Genomic DNA, 6,000 nt, shown 5'->3' with positions numbered 1-6,000 from the left:
CTTGCCTTGCCTCCGCCAGGAGTCGCTGAACCTCAGCCCAGATAAATTGCATATCCTCCGAACTATAGCGCTGACTCCTGGTGGCGATAGGTTTGCAATCCAGAGTGAGGTTCGCGAACAGCGATGGATGGGTCACTCTTAAGGTTGTGAGGCCACGGATTGTAGCTGGAGACCGAGTGCCAAGGCCGCTAGACGGTGCTGTGGATTGGGTGTCAGGGCCACAGGACGGTAACAGGGGTCGGAGATGGTCACCCGAAAGTTGAGGGCTGCGAACAGTCAATGGTGGTTGGGGGCCTCTGAATGCTATCGGCGTGCTCCTAAACTGACTCTAGAAGTCAAGGCCTAGGAGGATTGGTGCACAGAAGCAGGGCATTACCAGTAACACAGTCATTGTAACATTCTCCCTCCCTCCCTCACCATCAGTGACACAAAACAAAACCCCCGGATACTTGTCTGTTGGTCCCTGAGCACCATTGAAACCATCCCAGTTATGGGTCGGACCAGGAGGGAGAGTATTTGGACCACATCGGGGTGCACAAAGCTTTCCGTGCTGCCGCTATCAAAGACAGTTAATTTTATGTCAATTCACCTCAATCTGCATCATTCAGTTCGAGATCGGTTAAGGACTAGCTTGGTTTAGAGTAACGGAAGCGAGAAGAGGCATTTCTCCATCGTCAAGATGGCGTCCTCCATGTTGACCAGGCAGCATCAGACAAAGAAGAAGCCGGAAGTGGAGTCAAGGGGGCCGGAAGTGACAGCGTGGTAGGATGGGGTATCGAGGTTGGGAGCGGTGATCAGTAAGATGATGCTCCCCTCACCGCACATGCAGTCAGTGCTGAAAGTTCTTCAGGGACGCACGCTGCACTGCTCACCAGCTGCAATTGGGACCTGCAGACCCTCTGGTAGTGGTCCCTCTTACCACAACCCGAGCATGTTGCTCCTTTCGCGGGGCAGAGACACCTCGCGTGCCTGGCCTGCCCGCAAAAGTTGCACCTCAATGATGCGATTAGTGCGATTGCGGCCGCGGTCGGGTCACTGACACCCAACACTGAGCCCCAGGGCGATGGCCCTCATGGTGGAACATATACTTTCAACCCGCTTCTGCCCGCGATCGACACCGCCTGGCGTTGGGCTGAGTCCAGAGTTCTGACCAGTTTGATAGCCTTTTTAAGGAGGAGCAGGTCCTCCTCAAGGAGCCTCTGCTGGATCTAGTCTGACCGCAATACTGACACACAGGCGTCTCTGATCAGTTCTTCCATGCACTGGTTCAACAATATCGTGCCCGGGCCTGAGAGATTCCCCCAAACAGTCTTTTCCCAATGTGACCAAGGACCGGATGAACTCTTCGTCAGACTCACCAGGCTCTTGTTTCCGGGAGGCCAGCAGGTAACGGGAGTAAACCACATTCACCTTGGGTTTATAGAGTGCCTGCAGCTCAGCCATCGTCTCGATGTAGGTTGCACAGCCCAAGATGGTCAAGTAGGGGTTCTGGCCGACTCGTGCTTGAAGGATCTTGAGTTTCTTCTTGTTGGAGTCAACCACCTCCGCAGCAGCATCGAGGTAATTATAAAAACAATTCACTCACTGTTCGAAGAGTACTGATGCACCTGGGACTTGGGGATCTACTTCCAGCCTTTCGGGGCGCAGCAATTTCTCCATATCTGGAGAGTTCTAAAAATCTTGCTCAATAAATTGTTGGGCACTATCGGTAGCCCAATAATGATGCAGGCAGCAGGCTGAGGGGAACGATAGGCTTTATTGAGCTAGAGACTGCAGGCCCGGGTTTAGGCTAGGAAAATGAGCAGGAAGGAGAGGGGACTCAACCCTTATGGCCAGGGGTCACATGGGAAGGATCAAGGGAGGAGCTAAGGTAGGAAGACCCCGGAGGGCAGGCCAGCCAGTACAGTCATATCACTACAACCATCTCTTTGTCTCTCTTCACAGAGAGCTCGATTAAACAAGTCCTTCACATGGCCACGCCCCCAAAATGACATTTTGAAAAAAAAACTAATTTAGAACCCTTCAAAATCACTCTTGCTATAATCGTATGAGGCAAAGATCGTGGCAACCACATCCATACTTTCACTGTTTAAGCAGTCATCATATGGGTCCCAGTCTGTATCTGATGAGGCGGCTTCAGCTTCGTCATCGGTGTCCCACAATAAATCATCTTCAGTGCCATCAATTGCTTTTAAACAATTTTATCACAGTCTCTAACTTTGTCCTGTGCCTTGACAATGAATTTACACACCACATCAAGTGAAGCGTTGCCTTTTGTGAGAGATTTTTCTGCACTCAATATCCACAGCTTGGGGGGCTGCAAAGGCACGATCTCTCCTGAGTTTATGATTTGAGCGCAGAATAACCAAGTGGCCTAAATTGGCTGATCTGAGGGGTCTTGAAGTGGAGTAGGGTGTTAGGAGATCGGAGATGTAGGAGTGGGCAAGTCCATTAATGATTTTGTAAACAAACTGGAGAACTAAATTCTATCCTGAGCTGTACTGGCAGCCAGTGGAGGGAGGGCAGAATAGGGGTCATATGGTCCCTCTTCTTGGCTCTGGTCAAGAGTCTTACTGCAGCATTATGCACGTTGCAGACGGGATAATGACGACTGACTAATTCCAGTACAAAGAGAGTTGAAGTAGTCTAAATGGGAGAAAATGAGGGAGTGGATAACTTTCTCGAGGTCTCTCAGTGCCAGGAATGATTTGATTTTGGCAGCAGTGTGGAACTGGGAAAAGCTAGCTTTTACTACTGCATTGCCTTGTTTGTCAAACTTGAAGGTGGAATCGAATATCACACCAAGGGATTTGACGTGTGGTTTAATGGGGTGGCTAAATTGCCAAGGGTACTGGCGATAATTTTGGTGGAGTTGGGAGGGGTGGGAAATAGGATGATCTCAGATTTGTCTTAGAAAAATTAGCTGCAAAACGTTTTGAGCCATCCAGCACTTTATGTCCTCCAGTCAGTCCTTCAGGCTTGTTCTCTTTACTTGGTCGTTGGGGGAGACAGAGGTGGGTGTCATCAGCATAGCAGTGGAAGGAGATGTCATGATCATGGATGCATGTTCAAGCAGACATCGAGAGGTTGCAATAGGGATATCAAACCAGCTGGGATAACCGCTATTTAAGCATTATGACATGCTAATTTACTTTTAATCTTTTCGGTTATGTGGCTACGAAACATATCCCAGACCAACAAACTCCATTCCTTGTGTAAAACGCCTGTTGAATACATTGTCTATCCATCCTTTTTCATGAAAGTGTACAAAAATACCTACAGGGAATTTCATTTTGCATTTGAAGATTACCATGGGTCTTAACTTTGTCCCGTCAGCCACGCACAATAACGCCACGGTAAACCTAGTCCTTTCGTGGCCTGTTCTTCTAGTTTGTACAGTTTTAACCCCCTTTCCATTTATTGTTCTATTGCCTATCATGTTGAGATCCATGGGCGTTTCATCCATGTTTCCGATATTTGCCAATGCAAACTGATGTTTCTGCCAATTCCACATAATAATCTGGTGAAAACTTACAACTTTATGATCAAGATCTTTCCATAGTTTCTTGCAATTTTTGTTTTTTTGTTATAATACCAGATTATGACAAAAAACAAAACAAAAATGTTTTTTGGAAAGGGTTCAGAAGGTTTTGGAGAGGGTTCAGAAGAGGTTCACCAGGATGTTGCCTGGATTGAAGTGCATTTGGAGCTTTGGGGGCTGAGGGTGATTGATAGAAGTACGTAGAGATTTGTGAGACAGATGGGGTAGGCAGTCGAGACTTCTTCCCGGAGTAGACAGATCAAATACTGGAGGACAGTGAAAGGGGGAGAGTGTAAAGGAAATCTGTGAGTCAATTATTTTGACAGAGTGATAGGTGCCTAGAACATGCTGCCGGGCGAGGTGTGAGAAGCAGGTACGATAGTGACATTTAAGAGGCATTTAGACAGGCACATGAGCAGGCAGGGAATTAAGCATTATGGACCAAATGCAGGCAGACTGGATAGGTTAGATGGACATCATGATCACTGTGCTGGATTGTACTGTTCTATGTTCTAGGATAATGTTATTCTACAATGTTAAATTACATTTTTTTAAATGTAGATATAAACATGATAAAATTTCACCATAACACCCAATTGACCTATATTTGGAATGGTGGGAGGAAACCAGAGCCCCCGGGAAAACTTTGCTACTTTTGGAGGGTGAGCCTAGCAGAGTTACATGAAATGAACGACCAAAGTGGGTTATATGATTTACTGTCAGCAGATCAGTAATTACTGATCAGTAATGATGGAGTGAATATACGAGGGTTATGCTGCTACACAGGCTTTGCATGGAAGGTGTTTTCTTTGGAGAAACAGTTAAATGAATTTGGTGACAAGTGGGAAAAGTTGCTGCTTGCAGTTGAAATAAAATAGCTTTAAAAATAAAATAACAATGATCTCATCAATAACTTCAACATTTAACTTCCCTTGCAAAGAATATTTGGAACATGGCAACAAATTAATAAAAAAGCATTAATAAAAAGAGAATTGAGGTGAAAAATAAGGTTTTATTTGGCCATTGAATGCCATTTCTGTGTTAAATGTGTGAGACAGAATCATGTGATAGGCTACCATTTGGGTGATATCTTTTGTTCATTGGCACTGTGAACTAATCACACACCTATACAGCTACAGTATTGTTAGTGACTAACAATACTAATCACCCATTTATTAGATGGACCTTGGTCCTGTTGCCAATGGAAGCTGGTTCCAAACTTACATAACCCTGGGAACCCATGAATACCCAGAGAAAAGGACTTGATGAGAAGGAACTTGCATCAGAGAGAGCCCTACCCGGAGAGCGAGTTACATGGATGGGTTGAGCTCCATTCTAATGTGTGGAGGGGGAAGCACAGAACTGGGCACAGAATGGAGAAGAGGTGGATGGCCTTGAAACCTCCAACCCTCCTTCGTGGTGGGAGCAGCAGTCATCCACGTGGTGGAGAAATCCATCCCACCTGCGCCGTCTGCTTGATTTGGTTCACTTGCACTGAAAATGTGGGTACCTGGGTGTCTGTTCCTCTCTGGGAGCCTGTAGTCATATCAGAGGAGCCATCAGGGCAGTCAGTACATAACAGAGAGGGAAAAAGACTAGAAGTTAGAGCCCTGGTAACTTCTCTAGAGCCCTGGAGATTCTTGAACATTTTCTTGTAACTTGAGTAAATCATCCCCAATTATTTACATATACAAAGAACAACACTACAACATAATACAGGCCCTTTGGCCTTCAATGCTGTGCTGTCCTATGGAAAGTTCTAGAATTAGGGGTACATTTCATGTCTCCCAGATAAAACTTTTGCTCTTTTTCCAAAAAATCTTTGTTGAATCAGTTTTGAATAATAATAATTATATTAAACTTTTATGAATAATAATGGTATATGTATATTTTAGACACAATTTATACATAACTATTAACTAAATGACTCCCACCCCACCCATTATTGAATGTCTTCAGCTCCTGATTCATACATTCAACTTAAATTAATGAAATAATTAAGTGTAATTTTCATTTTTTGTGCTTACTCTATTAAAAGTTAAAAATCAATTGCATATAATATCTATTTTATGTATCGTATGTACATATGCAATTTCAGCAATAAAAAAATGTATTTTGTATCTGTCCCTCTGTTCTGATCAACTCTGTTATAAAACTGCATAAAAATCTCCAAACATTCATATAAAGAGTTTGTGACCCGCACCCAGTGATGTCACTTCCTCTGGCTGGAAAACTCTGGAAGGCAGTGAGGTACGTCATGCTTCTCTAATTGTTTTGTACAAAATATTGAGGATACATCAACAGTAGATTAATTATTTGTCAAATCTGTTTTTGTGATATTGCAGTGACTTTCATTTAATTAAAAAAAATCGATAACGTGATGAAAATCCATAAAATTCTGTTTTCAGACATGCCATGTGGTATTTGGTTTGAGGTGAGTACACGGAGTTAAGGCACAA

Source organism: Narcine bancroftii, chromosome 6, assembly GCF_036971445.1.
Source record: "Narcine bancroftii isolate sNarBan1 chromosome 6, sNarBan1.hap1, whole genome shotgun sequence".
Lineage (NCBI taxonomy): Eukaryota > Metazoa > Chordata > Chondrichthyes > Torpediniformes > Narcinidae > Narcine > Narcine bancroftii.
Note: the sequence above shows the minus strand (reverse complement) of the source record.